The following is a 19039-nucleotide window of genomic DNA, read 5'->3' as shown; positions in this document are numbered from 1 at the left end:
TTTTTAAAATGCTGGGGGTGGGAAGAAAAGCCCTTGTCCCCCCCCCAAGCCTTCAGAAGAGGTCGGGGGACAGACTGTCCCCGGACCTGGTCTGAAGGCGGTTTCCATAGGAACGCATTAATTGATTTTCAATGCATTCCTATGGGAAACCGTGCATCGCAAGACGAAAAACTCGCAAGAAGAAAAAACTTGCGGAACGAATTAATTTCGTCTTGCGAGGCACCACTGTAATCATGTTTTCATTGTTCAGTGTGAGGATGATTAAGTGATAGTTGCAAGGTACCTACACGTTGAAAGATATGTAATAAAAACAACAAATGCAATGGGGTGGTGGAAGAGATCAACTTTTCTTCCTCCTGATTTGTCAAAATAAATTTGCTCCGAAGAGTCAGTTGGGGGTGTATTCAATCTTTCCTTGGTGGATCTGCTAGATTCCATCTGGTTTTTTCTAAATGCCCCTCCAAGTGTTGCAAGTCTTTGCATCTTGCAGAGTTCGAGAAGCCCAGAAGAAGGTGGGGTCATCGAACCACCAACCTCTACACACTTCTAGAGAAACAACAAAGCAGCAAAATGGCAGCAAGCCAAGCCAGCATTCAAGCCTCGTCTTGCGTAAGAAACATTAGAAATAAAAATATATTCCGGGCAAGAGTCAAATGGATCTGCAGAAATGTTCCTTTCTCCAAGAGATGGCAATCACTCAGGTGGTGAGAGATACACCAAATTTTCAGCACTGAAATTCTAGTATCTTGTATTCAGTGGCAGCTGTCCTTGACATAACAGAGCAATGATTGCTACAAATCATATGTAGGGAATCTTCCTTCCCTATGAGCAATAAAACAGGCCAGAACTTACAAACCTAGGTATGCAGAATAGAGTATGGAAGAGCATGCCAACGAACCTCGGACATTCGTGCCCATAACATGTTGTTTAATCTGCCATTCATATGCCCACACCAGAGAAAATGCGCAAGTGAGATATATGGTATGTACATAAGTAGCCAGAAACAGAACTTGTGCTGTGGAGCTGTGGAGCTCCAAGCTTGCTGTCAATTATCTTCAAGAGGCCAAAGCAGAAGAGAAATTACTAAGCATTCTTTTGCAGAATTGCCAGTGCTGCTTTGCTATTCCCCCCACCCCACAGTGCCGCAGAAGAAATAGAAGCTAAGTCGTTTATATGCAGCAGTGCTGATGACAACTAAATTTAATTAATCTGAAACTTTAATTAAGTTTATATGAAACAGTAAAAATGGAGGTAATGAAATATTGTTTGGTCCCTTGATTTGTTTGATTTCATTTTATTGATTTGCATGCAGTGATTTATAGGGAATCAGCAGTTCTGGCAAGAAGCTGTACAATAAATCAAAGCCGGATGAGGCAAACGGGAAGTTAATATAACATTAAATAATTGGAAATGTTTCTCATTCTATAAAAAATAGGGCACAAGGATACTGAAGCATGTGACAAAGTGGGTCTTCCATCATGCTGCTACCGGTATGTTACTACATTATCGGAGCAAAAATGTTGATGTTTTCAACACATTACAGAGCAGCGCAAATGTGTTCTGGTGTGATATGTAGCAGGAGGAAAGCACCTTTGTCAAGCAGAAGCCTGTGGTTCAAAACAGTGAAATGTGAAACAGTGAAATGTTACTAATCCTTCTACCCTAGACCTAAGCAAAAACAAATTGGGTATTATGTAAGATTATCACCCTGATTTTCAGCACATTTAATTGTATATGTTCATTTCTGGTGTCAGATGAGAAGAAGCCCCTTGGTATAATAATTGGGGAAATGGCATCCACTCTGGATAGTTCTCTTATTTCGGATTGACTTGTTTGTCTGGGTCAAAAAACAGTTTAAAAATAATCAGCCACAATGAATGTGGCAAATGTATGGGATAAATATTTTAAATTTGAGGTGTGAATGTCCTATTTTGGCAAGAGGGCCATGGTAAGGTGTTGGAGACGAAGGGGGATTGCAGTCTGTTTAATTGGAGGGTGAGCCTGCAATGTTCTAACAGGCAAGACGCTGCTATTGAAAACACCTGTTCTGTGATTTGTTCTCCCCCTTTACTTGTAACACCTGGTAATTTAGCTGTGTGATGTGATACCATTACTATCCTGTGAGCTTCTCCACCCCTTTGAAGGAAACTCAAAATGTGATGGCATTTGATTGCATAGTGATTTCTTCCCGACATTACAAAGGGGCGCCATTTATAGTGCCATCCCCGAACCTGTTTTTCAGCTGGCTTTTGTTTCTGCATGCATTTTTCAAGGTGACATTTAGGGTAATTCCCATGTTGGCAGAGGAAGAAGCTACAGCACGATTCCTCAGTGTGTGACCATGGATTTCTACTCCTATTCAGTTCCTACAACAGGCAGAAGCCAAGCTGTAGAGTTCCTAAGCCACAAAAAAGTAACATTGGAATGGTCCTTAAATGTGTCAGATTATTGGAAAACTGCTCCCCAGACCGCTTCCGTCCCTCGGTCATGGCCGTGCCCCTGCTTTCGCTGTGAGAGAATGAAAACAGTAGAACCAAACCTAGCTGTGATGCCTCCGAAGCCATAACACTGAATCATACTCATCAAAGTGCTTAGGGCTACAGATGCAAAAGCCAAGCATTCACCTTATATCAAAGGCATTCAGTTGGCAGGTGAATCAATATCCTTTCTAGAGGCAGCGCTGCAGATGAATCAACAGTTTCCCTTCATCTTTGCCATATCGCTTTCAGTGCACTCCCTATGTAATTATTGACCTTCACCCCTATTTTATTGTCCCAACCCTTCTTCTAAAAATAGCTGAAGTGACCACTAACTCAACTTTATTGTGTTTTGACAGCAGGTTTGTTGACTGAAATTAATCAATGATCACAAACTACCCATTAGTAAGCTTCTTTGATTTGGTGGTTTATTTGGAAGTAAAAACCAGCATCAACACTGACTTCAGGGCTAGAATAACAGGTTGAAATTGAAAAAGACATCCTGGGTCAGATAAGCATGCATGAAGGTAGAGCTGTAGCTACAGTTACACAGCAAACTGGTTTTGATTTCAGGGAGAACACCTTCATCCACCTGAACATGAAATGTGAAGCTGTATTGACTTGGTTAATGATCCTGGTTTGTGTCTCAGTGTTTCCTATGGCATATAAGTATCTCGTTATCTGGAAAGTTGATATTGCCTATTAGCCATGATGACTATGGTTGAAGGCAGTAACCCTTCTTGATAGCAGTTTCTGGAAGCCACAGTGAATGGGTGAATGCTTTGTGTTCCGGTCCTGCTTGCCGGTTTCCCACAGACATCTTGTTGACCAAAGTGAGGATAGGATGCTGGACTAGTTGGACCATTGGCTTGATCCAGCAGGATCTTCTTATATTATATTCTTATGATTGGCAGTAGCTTCCCAGCACAGGTCTTTATCATCACCTGACACATTACCGCTTTTAATTTTATTTTCCTACTTTTGGGGGGCTGGAGATATCATGGATGGAACCTGAGACCTTCTGCCTGCCATACATAGGCTCTATCTGTGAGACATGGCCCTTCATTATAGTCTTCCCAAGAGAAGCTACATTGGAAGTTTAATTAAATACTAGCATTACAGCGTCACTGATTCCTACTAATCATCCATATGTGCATGTTATAACTGAGTTAGGAATTATAAGCCATGAATATTCCACTGAGAATTAAAGGGGAATGAAGAACAGAGAACAAAATAGGGTGTTTCCCCTTTTTCTTCCAGCCCTCCGCCTGCATGTAATATGTCAGATACTGCAGTCAGAAACATGCATACAGGCTTCTGATGAAACCCCAGAGGATTTGCAAGTTCAGTAGCAGCAAATGCTGTTGTTTTCTTCACCATCTCGCTCATTTAAGATACTCCCTCAAGCAGTTAATAGTGTGTGTTTGTTTTGATGATTAACGTTTATGCCATTTAAATTATTTGGTTGGCAGGTAAAAGCTGCTGTCTTTGTGCACTCAAGAGTGCAAAGGCAATAGTACAAATCAAATGAGATGTGGAAAAAGTTTATCTTTTGTTTTGCGAAAATGTTCATTAGCAATGGCTGGATTCCTTTTGCACTTTAATAGAATTTCCTACTCGGTTTTCAAAATGAAACGTAAAACTTTCTTTGCCGTTGAAAATGTACCTCCCATAACACAGATATTATCATAACACAAACAATGCAAAATATGGAAATGATGGGGTGAGGCCTAAACAGCCTCGGTCCTGTATACCTGAAGGAGTGTCTCCATCCCCATCGTTCAGCCCGGACACTGAGATCCAGCGCCAAGGGCCTTCTGGCGGTTCCCTCATTGCGAGAAGTGAAGTTACAGGGAACCAGACAGAGGGCCTTCTCGGTAGTGGCGCCCGCCCTGTGGAACACCCTCCCTTCAGATGTGAAGGAAATAAGCAGCTATCTTCTCTTTAAAAGACATCAGAAGGCAGCCCTGTTTAGGGAAGTTTTTAATATTTAATGCTGTATCGTTTTTAACACTTGATTGGAAGCCGCCCAGAGTGGCTGGGGAAACTCTGGCTGGGGAAACTCAGCCAGATGGGCGGGGTATAAATAATAAATTAATAATAATAATAATAATAATAATAATAATAATAATAATAATAATAATAATAATAATTATTATTATTATTATTATTATTATTATTATTATTATTATTATTATTATTATTATTATTCACGACCAGGGACCAAATGTGGCCCTCCAGATCTCTCTGTCCAACCATTGGGCACATCCCTCACCGGGACTTGCTTCACACTGGCCGTACATGTTTTGGCTTAGCTGGAATGTGTCCTTGAACGTTGATGATGACTTTTGCCAGGCTGGAGATTAGAGAGGGATATGTGTGTGCAGGCACTAGTCTCCTGTACAAGATTAAAATCTTATATTCCCTGCCCCATCCACTTTTGGCTCCATCCACCACTTCCACATGGCACATTGCCCAGTAGGGAATGGAGCCCTGAGGCTGAAAATGAAAGCTGCACAAAATGCTCTAGTTTTGATATTTCCTTCAAAAGTAGCACATTCAACATGACTTACTGAAAGGCTGACATTCTTTCAGTGCCGCCTGGCACCTTTTTGTTCTTCTGACGGTTGCTTGATTCTTCCTGGCACCATTTTCCTTCTTTGCTTTCACTGTCAGCGGCTTCGCCAAGCTATGTTGCTAGCTAATCTGGATTTTGCTGTGCCAAAATTTGAGTGTGGCGACAGACCTGAATTTTCTTTAAATAATATGTCAGAGGTGGTGTCATCACACAACCTGCAAAACAAGATGGATTTAACCATTATTAGTTGATCTTAGCCAAAAGGCCAAGCAGCGATTGATTTAATTATTATTAGTTAATTAATTTATACCCTACTTGCCAGTCAAAGAAAGGCCTCTGTAAACACTAAAAAATAAAGTAGGATACAGGTATCAAAATAATAAGCCAAGTAATAAGATTTGAAACAACCAGTTGGATAAAACAACAGGAAGAAGCATCATGAAAAGCAGACACTTCCATTAAAACAGGTAATTGAAGCCTTCGGGGGGGGGGGAGGATCTTTTTAAATATTTAATTATATCAGTATATGCAGGTCACTTTCTATGGGATTAGCGCTCCCCCTTCCAATGTGACTCACAATGTATTTAAAAATATAAAATTGATCAAACATTTTAAAGCCACAATCTTAATAATCCTGGAAGTGCTGCTGCCTAACACCAGGAATATATATTTTGCACTTGGTGTGATGATAGGATAGCTGGGGACAGAAACAATTTCTGAAAATACAGGAAACCTTCCCTCCAATAGCTGTACCAGTGGAGGACACATGGGGCACCAACGCACCAAATTCAGTCCAAGGGGTTTTTTGTGTAGCCCCCCCCCCATATAGATAGATAGATAGATAGATAGATAGATAGATAGATAGATAATAGATAGATAGATAGTAGGTAGATAGATAAAGATACATAGATATATTAGGCTATCATTAGACTGAGATAATGAAAGCTGTTTGTGTTTCTTTCTAAGCCTTTCAGACATGGGTCCTTCTTTAGCTCAGCCCTTGAAGAATGTAAAAATAAAGTAATTTAAAGTTTACTTTTCTAAATCCCAGAGGATGAGAGATCTTACAGAACCCAGTGCAGAAGGGGGTAGCTTAACAGCTGTGCAATCATGGGAAGATTTCAGTGAGAAATTTTAGAGAAAAGCCTTTTTTTTTTTAAGCCAATGAATACAAATGCCAACGGACAATTTGTGTACGGCGTTGGGGGTAGGGGTGGGGATGAAGGCTATGGACACACATAAATTTGCAAATAAAAATTAATAAAAACAATCTGACATAGCCAGTTATGTAAGAACTTGAGTAGAACATTGGGTTTCAGGGCATATGCAGACCTGCTTTTAGGAAAGAGGTTGTGAAAGGAGCATCTTTGGATTCCTGATTTGGGTGGTTCAAAGTGCTGGGATGATGCCTTACAGAGTCATGGGAATGCAAGACCAATAAAAGCCAGCCTCTGACTGGAGAGGAATTGTAATTTGGTCCAATGGGGAGAAAATATTCATATCTGATGTAAAGGGTATTGATAGATAGCCAACCAGAAATGTACTTAGTCTTTAACTTTCATTACAGAAGAACTTGCACTTTCAGACCAGTTGAGTTATTGGGGGGGGGGGATTGATTAAACTCAGAATATGCATTGGAGGTAAAGACCCAGGGTACTGCTTATTCAGCATGAGTGCCAGATCCAAGATGCTGCAGATGGTACTGTTGTTCTGCATAAAAATATGTAGGGTGGGTTTGTCACAGTAGACCTCTATGTCTCAGGTCCAATCCTTCATTCAAGATTAAATCTTGATGACTGAGAGAATTTGTATTTTATTGGAATTTTTCACAACTTACATTGGCCACCTACAAAGTAATTAACAAGTTCTGCTAATCACCTGGTGCAGGTAATTTGGAACAGCCTATCCATAGTTATTAAGTGTCATTCCTTCCTCCCAGTCCTAATGTCCCCCTTCCCCAATCTGGCAAATATTGATCTTCTGGACTTGTCTTCCTTCTCCTGTGCCAACACATTTTCATTCAATTGTCAGCTATGTGCTCAGTGCAACATCATCAAATTAAATGTCCATGAAGGCAAATGGAGGGCAAATGAAAACAGTGATAGAATGATAGAATTGTAGAGTTGGAAGGACCACAAGGGTCATCTAGTCCAACCCCCTGCAATGCAGGAATCTTTTGCCCAGTATGAGGCTTGAACCCATGATCCCAAGAAGAAGAGTCCTTTGTCCTACCAGCTGATTGCAAAGAAGAGGAAGACTGGGAATAGCAACTTATAGAATAGAATTAAAGCAGTTATCACTTTTTAAGTTCAGCAGACACTTTCCAACACAAGAAAAAATGGGTTGGGAAACAGTTGGGTTTTTCCCCTTTTTCTCAGCCCTATTTTAAACACAGTGACCCCATGATTGCTATTGCTGCTATTGCCGTTTAGTTGTATTACTTAGAGAACTGGTGTAATAGTCTATGACGGACCGGAACTATAAAACCTGAAACTTCCCTATCTGGATTGTTCCAAGACACCTTTCCTGCTGTAATTCAATCAGATAAAGGGAAAAGATAGAAACAAAAACATTGCTTTTTCACACCTCATTTACTTTACGGTTACAGTAGGAGAGCTCATTGACATAAAATGTAAGATGCCCTGTTATCTTCCTCCCTTGCTGGTGTCCTCCCAATGGAACAGAAAACAATGTTCATTAAAAGAGTAGACTGATTCGCCAAGATAATTTTAAATTATTGCTCTCAGCACTTCTTTTATGCTCATAGCCCATCCCCTGTGGGTTGAGGAGATGCTCGCAGGTGGGAGGGGTATAACTCACTCCAGTTCCTGAATGCAAATGATTAATTCTGTTGCTGAAAGAGATGGCATGAACTACTGATGTGCTAATGAAAAATGAAAATCTGCATGGATATGAGAGGCACAAGGAGTATTTGTTTCCTGGGAGCAATGTGTAACCAAGGATGACCTATGGCACTTTGCCTTAGTGAAGTCTGAGCAGAAGAGCCGGTACAAACTCAGAGTGCCAGAAAGTGGTATGTAGGGTTCCAGTTTTAAATATGGGATTCTGTAAATACTGATCTGAGCAGACAAGGGTATACAGCAACTAACCGTTCTGGTTCCTTTGCTTTGTGGTAGATGAAAGAAAATAATTAATGAATTGAACAGTTGTACCTACAGGCAACCTTGTTGTTATCTTAAGGGTGAGGGAAGTGAGCGTAATGGCAAACCTCTGCTTTTGTAGTGAAGACACATCAGACTTTTAAATAACATCTTCAAAGGCAGGGAAGGCAAATCTTGGAGGTATATTTGCAACTTCACTGAAGCCGTCCAGCGCTTTCCTGATCCTGATTTTAGACTGGTTGGTGTTCAGACTCTGACAGCACATGCTTTCTTCGGTGCTCTTTGTGCTTACTCATCAAAGTCAATTTCCTGATTGTGTTTGAATGAAGAATTTATTTGTTTGACCTTGTATTCTTTGGGATCACAGTGTAATCCCTGCTCAACACACTGTTCTGGCTTTGAGCTTCAACTACTGCCAATTGTAAATCATTTACTACTGAGAAAGTTCAGCTTAAATCTGCTTTGATCTGAAGTATTAAAGTCTCTCTAGATTATCATGTTACTGTGCAATAAATTTCCAGTTGCTATAAGGAACCTACACATCTTGTCCCAAGGATTCATGCTGTTAACCTATGTTTTCCATTATACAGGATGCAGCATGGGTCCTTGTCTGCATAGAGGCAGGCAGAATCACTTATACCATGACCAAATACATGCAGGCTGGGCAGGCCTTGCTCCTCAAAGGCAATGAGCAGCATCAGCAGCCCCAACCTCTCCCTTTCTCTGTATGTGAAAGAAATTCTGCTCCTTGGTCATAAGCGGAGAGCCAAGGTTTTGGCTTCAGCATGGCCATTACAAACTTCCTGGCCCAGCTTCTGTAGAAGAGCTGTTTGTTATTGCTGTGAACAGAAATTAAGCACTGAACGACAAGGCTGAGCAGGAATTTTACTCATATGTACAACGGAGACTTGGAGTTGTAGAGGTTTTGCTTTCCTAGTAGCAATACTGCAGTTAGGAACTAATGAAGATATAATTTGTCACAACTTCTATTGCAATCAGGGGAGGCTTTGGTCTGCGTCTACAGGGGGGATGGGCACTCAGGGGTATCAGGCTGTTGCATTTGTGGTCTCAACCCCAGTTCAAGAGCTGGTATGGCCACCATATTTCCGGGGAAAGAACAGATTTTATGGGTCTGTCCAGCCCTATTCCTGTCCATGTCCCCAAGCCCCACAGCCTTGGTGAGTGAGTCTCCCAGTGCCTCTGTCCTTCTCCTCAAGGTGCTCACCAGTTCATTCTCAGGACCAACACGTAGCTTTAAAAGGGGAAAAAATATTCTTATGTGGCAAAAAAAAAAAAAAAAAAAAATTTGGCAAGCAGAAACCTCTCATGTTGTACCAAGGGTGGAATGACGAGTGCTGGACTGATTGACTGTGTCTAGAGGAGGTGGAGCCTGGCCATAAATAGCTCACTCAACAAAGCTTCTACCATGACACCATATGGCCTTACAGCCAGCCCTGTCCCATCTCTTGGCATGAGGCCAACGGGAGAACTGGTCCTCTCCCACTTTGTTTAAAGAGAGAGAGAAAAAGCAGAAGGGCTGTCCATCTATGGGAAGACTGCTCCTTCTTTCACTGCTATTGCAATGACATTTTTTTAATGCCACCTGGATGAGTGGGGTTTTTTGAGGTGGGATGGGCAGAATGAGGCATCAGAAAAGGGCTTATTTACGCACACAGCCTGAAAGACCAGAGGCTTGCTTCCAAATGAATGATTTAATAGCTATATCTGGATTGCATATTAACTTTTGCGCGTGTGTGTGATTTTAATAGACACGCACATGCCCCCTGGAAACAGCCAGGCTAAACTGTCAAGCAGCCAGTCACTTTCAATCAGCTAGATGGCATCTCACAGCCTCTTGCTCCGGGGAAAGACCTCGTTCAAAACAAGGCACATCTAGTGGGATGCAAAGTGCGCCGAAGAGACTAAGCAGAAGACAGAGCCATGATTGAGCTGCACTTGAGATGGGTTGGTAGGCAATGGATGCGTATGCCCGACATCTCAATTTTTATTAGTTAAGGCAGGCATCTGTTTTGAAAACAGGAATTTTTGTTTTGTGATGTACTAAAACCTCAAATTGCCCTGTGGTGTTTTGCAGAGGGCAGGATGATTCTTTCCGATGCTGAAGATGATTAGTTGGGCACATAACTGGCAAACTCTGACAACAGAGGGAGGAGATGATATAAATATACATATTAAGATCTCTGGAGATGGTATATCTGCAAGCATTCTGATAAGGCAACAGGCTGACTGAGTGTTCCTTCTGATGCCAAAATTAGTTTACTGATGTACCTCTCACATTTGTGCCTGCAAAGCATTATGCTGCTGCCTCCAAGGCATGTCACTGGTAGCAACCTCCCGAAAGAAGCAAATTGCACATGATTTTTGAAAAGCGGGAAAGAGGGCAGGTTGATTGTCCCACTGGCATGGTAAAGTAATTAGACCCTAGGTCTGGAATGCTATTGTTTTACTGCAGCAACAAAGAGAATGCCAACTGTCTTTATCTGTATAGCATAAGAAAACACTATATTTGATTTGGTCAACAGGTTGATCCAGTGATCTCCGTATTTGGCTCCCATAGGTGCAGCACCCTCTTGTGACCACAAGGGCAACCTCATTCATGTTGATGGATGAAGGGGCTATTTGATTGCAGAGAAAGGCATGAATGGAGCTTCTGCTTCCATAGAAATGAATGGGAAAACAACACATCCCTTGATACTCACTCCCTGCCACTAATTGTGTGAGCATGGGTTTTTGGATTATGGCAACTTTCTTTTTTATCCCTAGAGTTTGAAACTCATTCAGAAGCAACTTTTGATTAATTTCATTGATTAAACTGGAGCTAATTCAAATGTAACCCTCCTTCCAAGTAACAAATATTGTAACAAAGTATTTATACTACAATCTGTACCCATTAGGGAAATCATGAATGAAAAGCTAATAAAATTTATATTTATTCACATTTTATGAAAAGCAAGAGCAACTGAAATAATGCAATGCCCCAAAGTAGTGTTTCACTGTTTCTATTATTATTTTGATCTTACCCTCTTGGGATTTTTATTATTATTATTATTATTATAAGTCGTGTTTCATTAATGACATTTCAGGCTTCGCTAAGTCTATAGGGGAGAACTTAGCAATATAGTGGCTAGCAGATATAAGAAGGAAAGTAAATGGATAAATGAAGATCCCATGTTGTACAATATCTACTGAAAAATGCCTGATCTTTACGAGCACTTTCCAGCTTTATGCAATATAACATTCACCGTATCAAATTAACTAAGAGCACGATCCTAGTGTATTCATGGTGCGTTACATAAAGTGCTATATAAACAGTTTATTTCAATGTTATTTAAAACTTGATTGCACATTGTGCTTTAATTAGTGCTGCTGCTTGAGTCCATCATGGAATGCCATAATATGTGAATAGTTAAACTGGGATAGTCCGATTACTGCAAATTAGAAGAGGCTACTGATTTCGTTCATTGCCCTACTGTGGTCGCGAATGCCATTCCTAATATAGCTATGGGATCTTGGGAACTGATTAACGCAAAGCACCAATATATTGCAGATGTGTGCCTGGAGGCTTGTTTCGCTACCTCATAGTAATGAAGGAACCTTCTCTTAAGCATTGCAACTAGTGAATCAGCAAACTTGGGTTCAATGGGATTTATTTATGGGTGATCTACAAGTGAAGAAACAAAACCTGACACAGGCAGTGTTTTCCTTCTCTGGTAAAAAGTCAGGTGCTGGTACATATCTTCATAAAAATGCCATGGGTGCTGGGGGGGGGGGGAGGCTGCCCAGGACAGCAAAAAAGAGGTGACAGTACTCCATACTGGCGAACACCATCACACACAAAAACCACTGGGTATAGGTTTTCTGGGATTGTACTTCTACAGAAGACACAGATGAGTTTTCATAACTGAATAATATCCATGTATACAATATGTGCAGAACAGTCCATATAAACATAATGCCAAGGTTGCAGGTTTGATCCCCATACGGGACAGCTGTATATTCCTGCATTGCATTGCAGGAATATACATTGTTGGACTAGATGATTCTCAGGGTACCTTCCAAATCTACAATTCTATGATAGCACATCATGTACATTGTCCTGAGTACAGCTTTCCCTTTATATACCAATTATTTGGAAGAGTTCTATGTGGCTAGGGAAACAATTCAGTGATGTGGTCCTTTAGCTATTTTCTGAAGTAGTGGCACATGGTCTATGGCTCTTACTCAAAACTTGGACCTTCTGTGCTCTACCACTGAGCTATGGCCCATTCCCTAAGCCTGGCGTGCCTTATCAAAGTAATATTTGATTTCCAACAACAGTAGTGAGATTTACAAATGTGCCTTGAGACCACAGAATTGCAACAACTGGCATTTATAATGTACAGTGGTGCCTCGCAAGACGAAATTAATTCGTTCCGCAAGTTTTTTCTTCTTGCGAGTTTTTCGTCTTGCGAAGCACGGTTTCCCATAGGAATGCACTGAAAATCAATTAATGCGTTCCTAGGGAAACCGCCTTCAGACCAGGTCCGGGGACAGTCTGTCCCCCGACCTCTTCTGAAGGCTGGGGGGGGGGGAACAAGGGCTTTTCTTCCCACTGCCAGCCTTCAGAAGGCTGTTCTGAAGGCTGGCAGTGGGAAGAAAAGCCCTTCTTCCCACCTCCCGCCCCGCAAGCTCCGGGGACAGGAGGGCTTTGCTGCCGACCGCCAGCATTTTAAAAGCCCCTGCTGTCCCGGGGCGATTTTAAAATGCTGGCGGGCGGGAGCGAAGCCTCCGCTGTCCCGGGGAGATTTTAAAATGCTGGGGGTCGGCAGCGAACGCTTCGCTCCCGCCCGCCAGCATTTTAAGATCGCCCGGGGCAGCGGAGAAGTCTCCGCTGTCCCGGGAAGGCAGGTGGGGGGGGGAGCAAAGACTTTTGCCCCCCGCCGGCCTTCAGAAGAGGTCCAGGGCCTCTTCTGAAGGCCGGCTGTGGGCGAAAGTCTTTGCTCCTGACCGCCAGCAATTTAAAACAGGTCCCCGGAGATTTCCCTATGGGCTTTCGTCTTGCGAAGCAAGCCCATAGGGAATTTCGTCTTGCGAAGCGCCTCCAAAACAGAAAACCCTTTCGTCTTGCGGGTTTTCCGTCTTGCGAGGCATTCGTCTTGTGGGGTACCACTGTATTAAGCAGACAAAATGGCAAACAGCTGTTGCCTTAATTTCCCATGTACTGCAATGCAGAGTAGTCCACCCACACGTCCATCATATTTTTGTATAAACCTGCTTTCATTCTACTAAAAAGACACACAACTCAATAGAGTAATGTACAAATATTATAAATGTCAACATGTAAATAATAATCTATGTTCTGGCCACTGAAAAAATGTACACATATCCTTAGTCCTGAATGAAAAACAAAATGGAGCCTCTGACTAACATATATTTTATACCACTTCAACTTTTCTGGCTTCCCTCAAAGAATCCTTGAAATAGTAGTAAGGTGCAGACAATTCTCAGAGATTCCTAACCACCAGCAGTGCTTGCAGAACTACATTTTCCAGGGTTATCTGAGAATTGTAGGCCATAAATTAATAACTGATTCTTAAACTAGTTTAGACCAAACTAAATAATTCAATTTAGCTCATTCCATTTTCATGGTATCAGCCTGTAGCTACCAATGTGAAAAGGTTCTTTGCAAATGCTTTACGACACTCTCTGCACTAACAATTTTGCAAATTCACAGAACAGCCTTTTTCACTACATAACAGAAATGGCAATATCCAGGGAAAGTGCTTGGAAGGACTGGGAGATATCCTTAAAATATTAGCACATCTGAATGATGCTGAGTGTTGTCATTGAAATAGGTTTGAGGGTTGAGTCCTGTCTAAAAAACCCAAACCCTGTTTATGCATTAAGATAACTTCAGAAATGAAAAGTTTGCAATTAATCTTTCTTTTGTTTACATTGCCGTTTGCTTTCAGAGCTATAGGAACAATTAATGCACTATAACTTTTAACCTTAGTGGATATCTGTATAATTATGGTAAAAATGGATACCAGTCTAGTCGCTGAAATCTGACCTACTTGCTCTAGGTGTGACGTGGGCTCTTGATATTTATAACTCCAATATGAGATGCAGAATTTAATGGTGTTATGCCAAGTTCTACCCACTTAGGACCTGGTCCTTTGAGTACACTGTCATCTAAATCAATCACCATTATTGGACTCATTTACGATGAGCTTGCCCTCAATCTATACTCTTTCGGCAGCAATGTCACACAGAGCAGGCAGAAGACAGAGGGGACCGTTGACATTTTAAAGGGACTGTGCTGTGATGTCCCATCAGATTTCTTCATACACCTGAATCTCATTTTCCATGCACCAGAAGCTCTTTCAATTACAGGCTTAGCAGATGATGTACTGCATTATAATGATGGTCTTCTGGAGTTTAGGGATGTGGGGCAGGAAGGGCTTGGTAACTACAGTGATTTCTTAAAAGGGGGAATCTATGCTGTCAAATAAAGAAGGGAGAAATGTTATGATTTCAACATTGAAAAGGGGTCCTGAATGAGCATAGTAATGTTCACAGTTCATGCATATGGAACAGATCAGAACAAAACAAAACCTAGCCAGAACAGTGACTCTGAAAGTAAAGACTTGGCCCACTTTGTGACACGGAGTAAATCACAAACTCCAGAAACCTCACAAACAGCCATATTGAAGGCTTGCTGAGCCAGAACAAGAGGTTTGTGAACAAGTATACTAGTGCAGCATCACAAAACATGGATCTTTTCAACATTTTCATCATGGTGCCGCAGGCCTCTGTACAGCCACAGAACTGTTCGAATTTTGACAAAACTGGAAGACCCACAGGAAGGCAGAGAACACAACCATTAAAATATTGTTACCTCTTCTGCTGCACTTAGTACTTGTGCTGGTCAATTCTCCCTGCCAGCCAGCCAGCCATCTCCATAAATTCATGAGAAAAAGAAATTGCTTGAAATAATGTTGAAAGGGAAGAGAAAATTTTGGTGAAAACCTCATGGGTGGGAAAGGGATGCAGAGTTTTTGTTGTGCTTACCATACTTTTGAGGCAACCAAGGGCTGTTTGTGATGTCATTTCTTTCATGCTGAAAATTATCTCATCAATGGTCCACTCTGCCACCTTACGGCATACCTGCACGTCAATCAAAGCCCAGGGCAACACATTGTGACATAAATTATTCCATGGGGCTTTACACAGATATGCACAGCTGGGGAGGCTGTAGAGTGCTGGAGAAGTGTTTACAGCAAAGAAAAACACATGCACCATCCTTGGCAACCCCACAACAATTGCCTAAGCTCATAAACCTGCAGCCACCAAAATTATATATAAAAAAGCAAAATGGAAGCCTCTCTTGCAGAGGAATAAATGATCCATGATCAAACCACCTGTCTAAGCAGCCTTATGTATTTTCTGTTTCCGTCATTCAGTTGTCTTGATTTTTTCTCCCTTGAAAATATTTTCATTTTGCTGTTGTATCTCTTCGATATGAAAAGAGAGGTAGTCAATATGGTTCCTTTCTGATGTTGTTGCACTACAGCTTTCATCATTCCTAACCATTGACCATGCTGGCCGAGGCTGATGAAACCAACAAGACCTGGCCAGCACCAGCTTCGTTACCCTTGATCTAACCTCCCCACCTGTTCCACAAGTGTGCTTTTCAGAAAAGAGGGTGAATTTCCAGATGCCTTTCTCTCATGGCAGAGAGGAATACAAAAATGATCATGGATGGAGCATAGTCAGCACATATGCGCCATCAATAGAGTCTTTTCAGAACTCTTGGAAGCTGTCAAGCTTTTTTCTGAATACTAGCTAAAGGAAGCTTGTAGATATTGAGCCAATTCCAAATCTAGCCAAGAGGAATTTGCCCATTGATGCCTGGCCCTGGAGTTGCCCATGTATTATGTATCCATTGTATATCAATTGCACGTGAGATCAGGCAAGCCCTATCAGTGTAAAATTTTAAACAGGCTTTGAAAACCTCTCTTTTCTCCATTGCTCTTGTGGTTTGACTTTAGCAGAGCAACAGAACAATGGCGTTCCTATTTTCATTTTGCCTATGGTGTGCCCAGTAGAATGCTAAGCTGATGACTGTCTGTATGCTAGCTATATTCAAGATTATTAAAAGTACGAGTGAAGGAAGAAGTCATTGAGTCCACTTTTTGCAATGGACTAACCCCATTCAATGCGACCAATCTTGCTTGCAGATCAGAATGTAACCTTCAGTCAGATTTATGCTACTCTGGTGTTTTGGTGCACAAAATATGTACTGTATTTTTCCGTGTATAAGACACCCCCATGTATAAGACAACCCCAATTTTTTGAGCCCAAAATTAAGAAAGAATTAATTGCAACATTCTGTGTATAAGATGACCCCCAATTTTAAACTTTAAAAAATTGGGAAAAAATATAGTCCTATGCACAGAAAAATACAGTATATTATACTAGAAATGTGTGCAGATTGCGTAATTTACAAGAAAATGCATTGGAAATGTGTTTTTAATGCAAAAAGTATATAAAAAGGGAATACAATTTAAATGTGGACCTCTCCTGTGTTCTTAAAAAGAAAAAAAAATCTACACAAAGTGAGACAAGGTGGACTTAGAAGTCATAGAATCATAGAGTTGGAAGGGACACAGAGGGTCATTTAGTCCAAACCGCTGCAGTGCAGGAATCTCACCCATGGTGGGCTTGAACCACCTAACTTCTGATTAACAGCCAGATGTACTGACCCATTGTGCCACCTGACTGTGACTGACTGCCATGAAATAGAAATGGGGCAGAAGTAGGCTGCTGAATCCACCCTTATTAGGATACTGCTAAAAAATTAAAACACCATTTTTTTGGGGGGGCAGTTTGATGAGGCATTTGTGTGTCACTTTGTGAGGTGTCCCCTCCTAAAAAGTGGGACGTAAATGCATCAAATCAATTACAAAATATTTGAGGACACTCTCATTTCATGAGAGTATGCTTTTGGGGGGTTGGAATCTGTGGCGCACATCTCAAACCAATTGGGAGTGTGGAACAAGATACTTCACTTTTGTGAGGAATTCTTCTCTACCAGAATGCAAGGCAGTAACAAAATATGAGATCTATAGAGTCCCTTTGCATATATGAATTTATCTTAACTTTTCTGTTCTCTAAACAGCAGCTCCTCTTGCATAGGATAATTTTCCAAAATTTGTGGGCAGTTTTTCAGTCAGCACAGGAACTTGCTTTTAGGAGGAAAGAGGGTTCTCCTCTGCTTAGGGCAAAGCCCTTTGGACTCTGGCCATAATCTATGAGGTTTCACTAGCCTCGCATGCAGGGAGATAAACCCTTCTAGTGTATGTATATATCTGTCACCGTAACTTTATTTATGTCCATGCCAGTCAAGTCCTACCATATTCAAGTGACCCGGCTATAAATACGAGTCAAAGCTGCCACTGTATATTTATATGTAATTAAATTAGGCAAGCTTCTAGCCTGGCAACCTTGACAACATTCTTTCAAGCTGGCCCTTTTTAAGCTTCCAGTTACGTGAGGACTCCTTGCAAAAGGTTGCAGTGATATAAATCAAAATGGTCAGCAGGCCAAGCATGAAGGTGCTCAGAGACCATCTCGCTGTGATTTCTGCGACAAGACCTTCTCTCTCCTGCTCATTTGTCATTTCCCTCTGGTCTGGGAGGGCAAGGCCCTGTCTGCCTTCAACTACAGTATAGCTGCTGCTCTTGCCGCTGCAAGTCCCCAGAAGGCACCACTCCATTTGGTGCATCTTAAGGGAACAATCGGTGGTGGTGAAGTTTGAGAGATTAATACACCGTTCCTTTTTTGCCACTGTGATAGGCTTTTAATTGGTTTAAACTGACACGTTTTGGGGTGTTTTCTTGTTTCCTCCTACCGATTATCTACATGATTTGAGTCAGATAATGGAGGGCCTGTTAGCTAAATTTGGAGATTTTTGGTGATACAGTTGTACCTCGGGTTAAGAACTTAATTCGTTCCAGAGGTCCTTTCTTAACCTGAGGTACCACTTTAGCTAATGGGGCCTCCTTGCTGCTGCCACGCCACTGGAGCACAATTTCCGTTCTCATCCTGAAGCAAAGTTATTAACCTGAAGCACTATTTCTGGGTTAGCAGAGTCTGTAACTTGAAGCGTCTGTAACCTGAAGCGTATGTAACCCGAGGTACCACTGTAGTCAGGTTTTACCAGGTGCACAGGGAAATTTTAATTCTGAAGGGAGGAATTCCACATTGTGCTTTTCCAATCAGCGCAAACGTTTCAGCTTGCCCAATGGAACCATATAATTTCCCCCCATGTTGTAATCCGCCTTGAGCCTTGCTGCTGGGGGGGGGGGTGCTGCCCCACCTAGCCTCTTTATGTGTAAAGAAGGGGAAAGTTGGAGTATTTACAGCCTTCTATCATCATGCAAAGGCATAGCTGTCAACGTTTCCCTTTTTAAAAAGGGAAATTCCCTTATTCCAAATAGGATTCCTCGCAAAAAAAGGGAAAAGTTGACAGCTATGCGCAAAGGTCTCCAGCCCCTCCATGCATACTATTTACCCCCTGAAAATAGCGTCAGCATTCAGCCCACTTTGATCCCAATATCACTGAAAATACCTCCACCAAATACTTCAGCCCAACACAAGAAAGGATGCATCTAGGAAATAGTCTGAACATTTCTTGTCATAAGTGGTCCAGGTGTCTTATATATTCACAAGGTATCTGGCAGCAAGCCAGTCTTTACTTTGAAACATATAAAATGACAAACAGAGCAGATATAAAACAGCTAGCTGACCTCCACTTTGAATGAAGAACGGTATACACCTACACCTATTTTCAATGCAAA

The 19039-nt window shown here is 41.6% G+C and overlaps 1 long non-coding RNA gene across 1 annotated transcript in view; it reads right to left on the bottom strand.

Moving 5' to 3' along the window:
• LOC308590370 overlaps positions 1 to 15216 on the bottom strand; it is a 41382-nt gene extending 26166 nt beyond the window's left edge. Inside the window, exons 1-2 of the long non-coding RNA XR_014009761.1 lie at positions 15076 to 15216; positions 5051 to 5270 (exon numbers count right to left, since the gene is read on the bottom strand). This is a non-coding gene — a long non-coding RNA (uncharacterized lncRNA). The remainder of the gene's footprint in view (positions 1 to 5050; positions 5271 to 15075) is intronic.
• Positions 15217 to 19039: the final 3823 nt, after the last annotated feature.

Source organism: Podarcis bocagei, assembly GCF_964188305.1.
Source record: "Podarcis bocagei genome assembly, chromosome: 1".
NCBI classification, from domain to species: domain Eukaryota; kingdom Metazoa; phylum Chordata; class Lepidosauria; order Squamata; family Lacertidae; genus Podarcis; species Podarcis bocagei.
This window is presented reverse-complemented; position numbering and strand designations above follow the sequence as displayed.